Source organism: Convolutriloba macropyga, chromosome 3 (assembly GCF_964194025.1).
Source record: "Convolutriloba macropyga chromosome 3, txConMacr16.3, whole genome shotgun sequence".
Classification (NCBI taxonomy): Eukaryota; Metazoa; Xenacoelomorpha; order Acoela; family Convolutidae; genus Convolutriloba; species Convolutriloba macropyga.
In genome coordinates this window covers 65,778,676-65,791,114 of record NC_134470.1, presented here as the reverse complement: position 1 = coordinate 65,791,114, position 12,439 = coordinate 65,778,676, and the positions used below count along the sequence as shown (strand labels likewise).

General features: G+C 32.9%; 1 protein-coding gene across 1 annotated transcript in view; it reads left to right on the top strand.

The window, feature by feature from the left end:
* Positions 1–6,167: 6,167 nt before the first annotated feature.
* LOC142336706 (uncharacterized) overlaps positions 6,168–12,439 on the top strand; it is a 70,325-nt gene continuing 64,053 nt past the window's right edge. Inside the window, exon 1 of the mRNA XM_075385619.1 lies at positions 6,168–6,582. The gene's annotated coding sequence lies outside the window, so the exon portion shown is untranslated. The remainder of the gene's footprint in view (positions 6,583–12,439) is intronic.

Sequence of the window (12,439 nt, the reverse complement as noted above, 5' to 3'; positions counted from 1 at the left end):
CGGGCCACCCAAATTACAACTTTTGTTGATTTCACACACGGTCATATATAATTCTCCGTAATCATATTACGTCATATACGATTTATAAGATTTATTAGTAGTATTCATTTATGAAACAAAACCTTGAGTGATGCCACAAATTATCACATAATGCAGATGCCATATAAGATGCCAGATGCAAATTATCAGATGTAATATAGGTTTAATATATCGCATGTGTTATCCATTTTTCACTAATTGGTTGTGCTAAAACAGTAGCTTTTGGGTTTGATGCCATTTCATATAAATTAACACTTGTACGTGTAAAGTGAATCTAAAAATCTAAAGAAACTTACCTTTTAATTTAGCACCCAGCTTTGCAATAAATTTTGCATTCCGGGGTCTTTTGGAGGAGTACGATTTGATTCCAAGAAATCACATAAATGATGCACTATCGGCAATAATTGAAAATTTTAAAAAATTGAAAAAATATATGATTGCTGGTAACTGTACCAGGAACATAGATCATTTATCATTTTAAAGTAATCATAAAAAGATCATTTGTAATTTTTTAGTGATCATAGAAAGATCAATTAAAATTTCATTAGTTTAACAGAAAAATAGTACCAGGAAATCAAGAATGAACAACATAAAATCATATTTGATCCCCGCATGAAGTAAAGTAAACTTCAACCCAGGGTCAGATTTTTCGCATTTAAATGGATAACTTAGTAACGCCCGAGACAATATCTTTTTGGATTTCCGGACTGTCAAGACAAAGTTTAAAAAACACTTTGTAACACTAGCTGTCATCTCGTAAGCATTTTATTTGACAATTTTTTGTCTTTTAAGATCCCTTAAGACAAGTTTTTACGTGAAAACAATTCAAGGCAATGTGAGGTTTTAGATTGTATTAATTAAAGTTTCTAAAACGATACATCACTTGGCGGAAATTTGAGTTCAGCAAGCAAATACACTCGCATTTGTTCATTTTTAAAGATAAGGGTGACAGGCGAGAGTGGCTGTTGGTGACATTTGACTCAAATTCTTCAAATTTCGATTAAGCTGTCACATGTCAACGTAAGAATGAACAATAATGTTTTGACGCCTTTTCATAGAAGAATGTAAACGTAGCTTACTCCTGACAAAAAGATTTATCTAGTTTCTACATCTTTAAATCCAACCATTTTGCTCTTCTCCGGTTACTGACAAGATGTTAAACAAAACGTTTACTTCTTCCTATAATAGTTTGATCTCAGTTTATTCCTGAAACACTTACAATTTATCAGACCTCTACATAAACAGTATGGAGATTCTTCGCGATATAAATTGTCGCATCTTAAATGTTTTTTATCACAAACAAAACCTCAGCTGTTTTAAACAACTGTTCTTTTGAAACTGTGGCCACTTTCAAATTCACGCTGCCACGTGCTCAGATATTTTCGGATGTTCAATTGATTCCAATTCTGTTCAGTTTATTCAACCGTTCATATTCCAATTTCTTCTCTGACATTTTCCGTTATTTGACAAGATGTCAATCATTATACGTTTCCTCAATAAGTTTCGTCTTTTGATTCAAAAATTAAAAAAGTGAATTATTTGAACGAAATGATTGCTCTTATTGACCAATTTTAGAGTTTTCCTTTGATAAAAATCTATTTTCAAAATTGTTTATTATGTAATTCTAATCTGATATTTTAAAAAAGTTGATAAACATTAGTTTAAAAACTGAGAGGATTTTGATGTATAGATTAATTCAGAACAAATATGAGCCTTTTTCTAAAAAAAACTTTTGATAAATTTTTTGTTTTCAGTTTTTAGGTTTAATTTATCTGACTGTACAAACCGCGCATTTCCCAAAAAGTGAATCATTGCAACCCCATTAATGTTAATTCAATGTCCAAGTTAAAGTGCTAGGACCAAGCAAGCTCTGATGCGACTATATTTCCCTCCCTGATCAGATCGTGCCAGATTGAATTGAGCTCTGATCCACTTTCGAGCCATCCAAAGAATAATACGACCTCTGATCAGACCATGCCAGACCCAAGCCTGCACAGATTAAACCAAAATCCGTTTTAATCTGTGGCCGTCCACTTTTTGTAACAGTTTGTCTAAAACCATTATTTAGCGCAACTTTAGTGCAACCATAGTTTTTTTGTACGACTTTCATTCAACCTTATTTTCCTAATTGTACACAAAATAAACGTTGAAAAACGACGGCTTACTGATAAGCAATTTTTTTAAAATGTATTTTCTCATCGGGTTTGGTATTTTTTAAACTAATCCACATCTTTTAAGTATAATTTCCATGATATGCAGAGTCTAAATCATCAATAATTTTCGGTCTAGCTTATTCTTTAATTCTCTAGTATTACACTCTTAATTTTCTTCGGTTCCGCAAACTTTTAAAAAGAGGGGATTGTTGGTTTTTGAGGCTATAAAAAAACAATATTTTTATGGAAACGAATAAAGTTCGCTGAGCAAAATCGTAAAGTTAAACTACATTTCTTGATGATGTGATTGTTCATAGACAGGTTGTTAAATATTCTAACTTGACGGGCGTGGAAATGGAATTTCTATCTTAAGATATCTTTAAAAAATTCAGAAAACTTACGAAATTTTAGCACAGTACTAACCTTGGGTTATTTCTCAGAAGTTTCGAATTAAATTATAATGAAAGAATAGTGGCTACGTAAGTTAGAACTATATAAGTGGTTTATTGAACAAATATTGAATTTGATTAGTAATGATCGTTCTGACTTTGTCTAAAATGAACAGATTTAGAACCTTTAATGAAACTTAAGATTTCGCAGCTCAAATAAGAGGTTACTTACCAAATTGGGGATAAACTTAAATCAACCATTAAATTTTTTTGGGACTTTTTCGCATAAAATTAGTTTATAAAAAAATCGTACTTGATTATGTCTCTTTTATTTACTTTTGCGGAGTATACATACCGTTTGACTTTTGTAGATATTCAGAGTTTCTTTTCAATTTAATTTTGTAAGTGAAGTCTCTCATCTCTGTTGGTAAGACAGAGAGTTCGTAGTTAGATTTCGGCTTGTTTTGATATAAATATCTCAGTAGGCATCAGTACTAAAAGTTAGCTGCTGTAAGTTAACTTTTTCTAAGTATAGGATTGTGCCCCTTTTTTCTTTATAAGTTGGTTAGGGCAGAATTTCATTGAGAGAATTAAATTCTCCCATTTGTTTTTTTGCTGAATAAATGAATGGTGTTTCGCATATAGTCCTTTTTTGTATTCTTATACTCTTTTCCAATGCTTTTCAGTACTAGTGTTCCTTCTGTTTCATTTTTTTCTAAGTTCTAGGATTTTTTGATAGAGTTGGTGTAAACTCAGAGATCGAATAGAGAATTAGAAAAGAACCAAGATACATTATCGAGAATACACTTTGATCGGTACCAGCTTTGATTTAGTCAGGAGTAAGGTCTCTAGTGAGTTTGTAGTCTTTTATTTGTATGTAAAATGTCTTGGAGTTAGAGTTTGTCCTTATTTCAGAATACAGCATAACTACTCTAGAAAATATAGATTGGTTTACTGAGATCACTCCACTAATAGGTTATAATTAACTGGTTTTTAAATATTCTAAATGTTTGGTTTTACCCGAATCCGTTGAAGCTAAACTTGAATCTACTCAGTTTGTGCCACATCCACTCACGTTTATTTTAATAACTTTCAGCAATGCAAAACAAAATGTGCAGGCAGTTCATAGCTAATTTGTTGGTTTTAACTTAAACATTCGGTGTCAAGAAAAATTAGAGAAAATGAAAGTTTTGCTCAACTTTTTTGCTATAAGAGAAATTCACAGAAAGGTTGACATTCTGACTAGTGTTGATGGACAGGATCAAAGGAGAAAGAAAAGATACACATACTTCACTTCAGGCTGTTTTGTAATTTGGGTTGGATTTTTTTCAAGATTTTAGAGTTCTCGCTAACAAGTGAACGTTTTTTTCCCCTATTTCCTACCACTTCTTCCGATAAGGGACCCAATTTATTGTTCTCGACAAAAATATTGTTGCTTTTTCATTGCATAAGTATCTCTGCGGTGTCATTGCACAGCGGTGCTTTTGTGCCTTAAAAAACTAAGAATTTTGGAACTTATCTGGAGTTGATTGAGAACGGACAACTGCCAATCATACGTGACAGCATTGATATGATAGAATCTCATTTCTTTTCAGCCCAGATGGTTTCCTTCTCTGTCTCATCATAGAAAAATATTACTGGTTTTATTGAAAAATGGTGATGTTAATCTCTGTCACGATCAACGTATGACTGACTTTCAACAAACCATAAGTTATGATGTACGGGACCGTTATTGGGCAATTAGGTGTTATAAATCATTCTTTGATTTGTATCCATGAAACCTTTTTTGATCCCTGTTTTTATTATCCTTGTTTGTTGTTTTCCATGGCTTAGGTGATTGATAGCGATTCTTCAGTTTTTAAAAAAAAATGTTTCGGAACCCACTCTGGTCAATTTTTCGTTTGCGCACTGAATTCGAAAAAAAATGTTCCTTTGCAGCACATAAGACAGCTGCTTCGTTGCCGTTTCACTTTGGCTTTTGCTAATTTATTTCTATTTTTATTAGCTTTGCATGCGCGTATGCTGTGACAAGTTGTGTAAGAACGACAGCGGCTGTCAGAATCAATGAAGCAATTCGGCTAAGACAGCAGCCTGCCAAAACAAACATTCATGTCACAACTAAAAGTGTAAAATGAGCAGCTACCGAAGCCGCTGCTAGCCGATTACTTCAGTTGACCGAAACGTGGTTGACATCAAGAATAATTGTATGCAAACTGCTTAATAGCCGCGTTACCTTCATTTAAGTGCCCTTAAAACGAAAACGCTGAGGTAGTGACTTTTATCTCTTGTTACACCAATAATTGGCGCCTTCTAATTCGGAAAAAAAACTTACTTCAATCAGATCATAACATATAATTTTTAGTTATTTCAAGAGCATCAAAATCAACACCGAAATATTGATATAGCTACAATTGTAATGATTCTACTCCGAAATAATAACAGCGAGAGTGAGAGCACGATTCACTAAATCAATCTAAAATGAATTCAAATTATTTTTAAGTTTAGTATTAGTCTAATTGAGATTCCTATTAGACTTTATAGCAGGGTTAATACATGTGTTGTTTGTGCCTGGAATAAATTAGGATGTCTTGGTCGATTTAAGAGGACATCGGTTTCGACACCTTTCGACCGACTGCTGTCCTCCCTTCAGATACATTCAAATTCAACCGCCATTTTTACTTCTCCTCAAATTTGTTCCTGCCTTCTTCCTTCGTTTCCTAGCCCCGTCCCCCCTCCCCTCCCCTTCCCCCTCCCCTCCTCCGCTTCTCTAACGAACTAAAGCATTATCATAAACACTAGAACAACTGCAGTTAGTGTAACAGCATTAATAGTAATTCTGGTATTAGTGGTTAAATCAACAACTATTTTATATCAAGGTAATAATATAACGAAGGATATTTATTTATGATACCTTATTTTCACTGAGTGTAGAGACGGAAATAAATATTTTAACACCTTAGTTAGTCTGTTCATACCATTACGCGTTTACCTTTCTAGCTCTTATTCCAGGCGAATAGTTAATTTGTATACACTTTGGATATAACACTCTTTTATAGTTGTTGATAGTTATTACCAGGTTATTTTTAGATTGTCAAAGGTAACGAATACTGCACTAGTAAACACAAAAAGATAGAGTTATTAGTTATACGATAGAGGGTCAAAAAACGTACAAAATATTATTTAACTTGACTTATACACCCCCATTCCTCCACCCCCTCCCTCTCCTCCCCTCCCCTCCGATACAAGCGCAAAACCCTTCCAGCATCGCGCCTCCCTGGCTAAACAAGAATAGTTTGTTTGTCTACCTGGCCGCCAAAATTATAGCGATCAGCCAGAGTTAATTACTATCAAAATGTAAATCCAAAATCACAGAATAGTAAAAACAACCATTTATCCCAAAACAACCAGGAAAGCAGAGAAAACAAGAATGTTTTAATATACAATTACAACCGTAGGGAAATTGGGGGTGTAATGAGATGGGGAAGGGGGGAGGGGCATAAGTGGGTATTAAGAGGGGGGTGGGGGTGTTACGGTGGGGTTGTGGGGGTGGTTGTTTGTGTGTCTTTCTGGAATGGAACAACAAGCCGCTTATACTAACAGTTATCTGAGATTAATGAGAAAAGAACATAGAGAAAGTATGTCCCTATTGTTTACCATATCACATTTCAATTTCATTTCCCTTTAATCTTTACTTCTCTCTTTCCTTGTCCCTTATCCCTACCCGCCATCTCACTATGCTATCTTTCCCTCTCTTGTTCATACACACTTGCTCTTGTGGTCAAGTTGGTCCACTCCACTCGCAAACAAAAGCAAAAACACAAAAACTTAAAAGATTCCACACAGCCGCCGCTCACGTCATAATATTTACAATAACAATTCCCCCCAAAATATAGGAACACTTTCAAATTATGTTTACCGCAAGATTACATTTGTGAACTTGTAGAATTTAGTTTTTATTTGAAGAGCAGTTGTTGTTTTGAATTTCGAACCAAATTGTCAAGGTTAGTTGGTTTGTTTTTGTTCTCACGTTCTAATTTGAGCTAATCTAGCTCACTGCTTTTTTCATACCAAAATTCGATTGAACAATTTTGAATAGCGTTATAATCTCAAGAGACAAAGTCAACACTCTTTTTAGCCCAGGCCTACCGGCAAGTTTTTGTCTAGTACTGGGAAAGTCCAAGTTCCAGAGGAAAAGTCTGCTGAGTTTAATCAAAACATTTGCCTCTTCTTCATACCTTGATTCCAGGGTCATCACGTTCTTCAATGTTTTCTAAACAAAGTTTCAAGTTATTCATTTTTTGTATAACTTGCTATTTTTTAGTTCTTAATCGTATTGCGTTTTTCTTTATTGTTCAAACATTTTTTCAAAATGGTGCAATATATATGCGAGCGAGGCTGGCTTTTTTTCTTCAGTCAAGTTTTCACTTTTTGTTTTTGCATCCTAAAGAAATAAAAAAGACAACATTTTTTAGCCCTCAGGATCTAGTTTTAATTTTTTTTAAAAAAATATTTGAGATCTTAAAAAGGGGGAATTCCTTAAAACTTCAAGGGAAAAATTTAGATAAAAAAAATCGCTGGGGGCGGATGGGGTGACATATTTCGCTGAAATTTAAGATAGAAAAAAACGGAAAATGTTTTTTTTAAATTTAGTTATGTTAAATCGAGTTTTTTCAGTAATTCACACTTTCAAGCCTAAATTTCAACAATTTGATCTATTTGACCGAAAATTTGTTTGAAAAAATCAATTGTTTTATTCACAAAATTTTGATTTAAAAAAATTCTATACTTCACTCTGTTTTCTGCTGGTTAAAAACTGCTTCTCTGTATCAAAAATTATTTCTCTGGACCGTTTTTTTCTCTTTATCAAAAAGATGATGAAGAAAACTGATTTCGTCTGGCAATTTAGAGCTCTCAATATAGCAAAAATCAACTTTGAATTTTAAAATTAAAAGCAAAAAAATATATTCCTTATATATATATATATATATATATATATATATATATATATATATGTGTGTATATGTATATATATGTATATATATATATATATATATATATATATATATATATATATATACATATATATATATATATATATATATATATAATCTTGAGTTACTTATGCGACAAGTTCTTCTCATTTCATGAAAACTAACCTAAGTACTTCAAAACATTGGAAACGTAAAGAAAAACAGTTTCGTGAAATGAACAAGTCATCAAATTAATCTCCTCTGGTATAATGAAATGCAGACCAAATTGAGAGCCAGATAATATATGGGTTGCCAGGTTGAAAAATTTAATGCATATTTAATTCACTTTTTTTGAAAACGACAAATATATTAATCTCTTCTCAGTATTTCAAAATTCGCTCTTCGAACTGATCAATTCCGTCTGCGGGCATTTCTAAAAACTGACAAAATAAATACTTCCTTTTTTGCAAACCGTCTCATATAAACAACGAAAATTCCTTTTGAAAGAAAAAGAAGATAGAATTTTTTTTCTTTTTCAGTTCACATTAAAATTGTTAAATTTTCCTTATTCAATGAAAAATTCCAACTTTAATGAATGAAGTCGTCAAAATGTAAAATTTACTGATTCAAAATGCGCCTCAAAGCTGATAAACAAAAAGAGACTAGTAATCCAGAAAAAACAATCGAGACACAAATCAGATGACAAAAAAATAGTTTTTTTCGGGGTCTTGCAATTGTATGTGTGTGCACCTCTGTTTTTGTATTTAAGCGTTTCTGTGCCTGTGAGCTGTGTGTTGTGATAGGCAGCGCCAGATAAAGAGAGAGAGAGAGAGAGAGAGAGAGAGAGTTAGTCTGAGAGACTCGGTTTTTTTTAAATGTTGGAGAGATATAAATGCAGAGCAGAAACTGTTAGAATTCATCACAAAATTAAAAGATTTATTTAATATAAGCTACAAAATCCTAAAGTAATAAAAAGTCCAAATGATGTGACTTTGACTCTCCTTGAGTTTCAGTTACCGATACCTTTGACCCAAAAATTGAAACCCACGCCAATTTTTTTGAAGATCAAAGGAAGTCTGAATGAACAGTTTTTTGGTGTTGCTCTTTATATCTGTTTGTTGGTTTTTGTTTTTGTAATGTATGGTGTGTATGTGTGTGTGTGTGTGTGTGTGTGTGTGTGTGTGTGTGTGTGTGTGTGTGTGTGTGCGTTTATATGGTTTTCCTGTGTGTGTGTGTGTCTTTCAAATTGTTTTACTTTTATTTTTATAGAGTTGGTTTCTCAAAAAAAAGCATATTTATTTTTTCAATCAGTACAAGTAATTTTCTGCAATGCTTAAGTGTTGCTTTCGGATTCTCTCAACTGTTTCTCTGGCCGAATTTAGAATTCAGTTTTGCAACCTTGAGATGTTTGTTTAAACATTCTGTGCTACGAACAGACTCCTGCGAGAGGTCTTGCTGAATATTTAAGTTTTTTTCGTTTTTTGTTGTGTGAACCGCAATGGTTTCCACCATTTTTTTAATGAAACCCTTCAAATCTCTATATGCAAGCTTAGTGTTGTTAAGTGTATTCAAGAACTTTGATTTTTTGAGGAGAGAGTCAAAAGTGGCACCGTTGACAAAGTACACAAAATTTGAGTCAGTCGCAGAAAAAGCTCAGGTTCATAATTGAGGCTTGAATTTTTCAATTTTTACCTCATACAGGCTTTTTTACTTGGAGTGTGCAATCAATATATTAAACAACTAAAAACGCCTCGAATGGCTAATTTGAAATTTTGCCACCGTGAAGCAAATTGGTTGCTGTAAAGTGCCCGGGCCGAGTACGGATGGCTAAATTGTAAGAAGCGGCAATAATTTTACAAGTAATTACAAGGCAATGCATCGCCTTACAAGTTTGTAGGCCAAACACTTACATCAGTTTAACATATAACTTAGTCTCTTACAAATCAACAATCTGACTTCAAAGGAATTCTTACAAATTAGCCATCTGACTTACAATTTCTCATGAGTTAATCGTCCGATGCAGAAATTTTCCCAATTTATTCTTCTGACCTAGAATTTCTCACAAGGCAACCATCCCACTCACAGTTTTTCATATGTTGACCATCCGACTGAGAAATTCTGACAAGTTAGCCATCTGCCTTACAATATTACATCAGTTTATCGTCCGACGTAGAAATTCTTCCAAGTTATTCATCTGACCTAGAAGTTCTTACAAGTTAATCATTCGACTGACAATTTTTCATATGTTGACCATCCGACTGAGAATTGTTTACAAGTTAGCCATCTGACTTACAATTTCTCATGAGTTAATCGTCCGGCGTATATGTTCTTCCAAGTTATTGATCTGACCTAGAAGATCATACAAGTTAACCGTCTGACTAGCACTTTTTTTTATTATGAGTTAACCAATCGGCTTAGAAGTCCTAAAAAAATTGATATTTCGATTTACAATATCCTAGTTATCAGTTAAAATTTACAATAAATTAAAATTTACGTTAAATTAAAATTTACAATAGTTAATATATATATATATATATATATATATATATATATATATATATATGTATATATATATATATATATATATATATATATATACAAAAAGGATGCTTTATAGTAAAATGTAACAAGAATCCAACAGGTGAACAAGCCAAATTGATAATGAGATTGTGGTATTTTGTCATAAAAATACAAAAATTTAATCAAAAAATGTGTAGCCGCTAAAAAATTAAATCCGGTAAAATAAACGAGAAAATGGAAAGTTTTTCCAATTGATTTTTTTTACTAATTTGATCTTCTGCTGATAAGCAGTGAACACATTGAACTTAGACGAAGTAAATGAGAAATACATTCAAAATTGTCGATTTTCTAATTAAAGATCTGTGAAGTATTTTCTCCAAGCACACAACTTTTTTTGTCTACATTTTACCTTAAAAAAGAACATGCTCCAAAAAGAACCACTGGGAACGGAACCCGACCAAAAAGAGTTCGCGAAACGAGATGAATATAATTCTCTTCCTTTTTATTTATATAATCATTTTTGTCATGTAGTACCTTCTTCCAACTTTCAGGTTTTTCCCGTATTCTCGTTTATGTTTTTTTTTCTCATAGTCTAGTTTCATTTCACATAAAATTGCTGGCAATAATTCAAAACCAAGAAATATCAAAGTAACACTGGCGTATAAAATATGCAGAAATATGGAAAATTTTCGGAAATTTCTCTAAAATGAATAAATTTTTTTGTTTTGGTAAAAATTTTTTTTCAAGAAGTTTTTTTGTGTTCCAAAGCTGATTTATAGCTCTAATACCTCCATTTTAAAAATTGCCAATTTCAATCATAATTAATAATTGCGCCATCCAACACAAGTCGGCTTCCAGAAGTTTTTCAAGTTTTTGCCTGGTTATTGCTTACTTTCAATATAATATAGCAAAATGAATAGTGCGTGAATTTTAAATTTTAATAATCAAATTTTCTATGTTGGGGGCCAATAAACTAACAGTTTGTAGTTTGCAAACATCAAAAGCTAATTTTTCTATAAAGAAAAGATCAACCTTTCTGGCAGCAAAAAGTTTTTTAAGGTATGAGTTAAAAAAAATTCTATAGTTTTTCTGACCAGTGTGTATTATGAGCACTATTGTACTTAATTTCATCATTGACATTAAGCATCTAGGATAAACAAATGTGAACAATTCAGTCTTTCCCGCGCTTTTTTGAGATCTGACGGGCTGAAACCTTATGCTGGAAAGCACATGACGATATTGCTTGTGTTTCTTTTGATCCCTATGTGCTTATATGAGTGACATTTATCTAAAATAACTTTTCGCCCATTCCTCAAAAGTTTTGTTTGCCCGGGTGAAAGTGTTCACGCTGAAAATTGCCTTAATAATGTAATAATTACGGTATATGGGCTTCATGAAGCTTATGCTGGCTCAAAGGAAGAAAACGTAACTACTCAACAAGAGGGCACAAGATTGAATATAATTAACTTTTGTAGGAATTGCCGTGAATAATGCAAAAAAAATAATATTTCACCGCTAAATTCACCGCAATTCTTGCAATGTTTACTGCATTCACCTCTAAAAGACGCGGGCGCTGGCGTGAATAATAATTTTTACCGCTGTTCACTGCACATTTGATTTTATTTCTGTGAAACCTTGATCTTGGTAACTACGTGTGGAGGAAACTTCCGGGGAAAGATTCGTAGTTCCGTCGGAGTGTATAATGTAGAAATTCAGTCTTTCTATAATATCTCCATCTTGAGGTGTTGTAGAAAAACTGAATTGTTACAATGTTACATCTTTGTCTTTAAAAAGACTGAATTGTTAGAAAGACTGAATTATAGAAATATATGAATTGTTACATCTTTGTCTTTTTTCTTCTAAAACAAAATTTGAATTTTTAGAAATCTACATTGCATTGCTAATTCTCCCTTTGTGTTGTTATTGCTCTCGAGGCAAGTTCAGGATCGCGGTATTCCTGTGAAATTCTTAGTCAATATTTTTCTTCGTACTCAGTTGCCCTTAAATGAGTGACATTGTGGGAGTGTGGCCGGGCGAATAAGGTTTGTTTCATAATGGAAAGGACGGTAGATTTTTATATATTCAAAGAATTCCTCAAGGGCGTGCCTGTATGACGTTTTCACCACCTTTTCCTCCCTGACCTTTTGGTTCTCGGGTTCAGATTCGACAATCGAAACCAATTAACCAATTAGTTGTCTTGATTTTCACCTGCTAATTATTTTTAAATTCTAAATAACACCTTTTTGATAGATTGTAGGGCTTATTCCAGAAAAACAAGCGCCCCTTATTATGATTGAATTATAGAAGAGTCGAATCTCACAAAAGTTGGGATCAAATACCTGGACAAACTTTGTAAACCTTAGAGCCT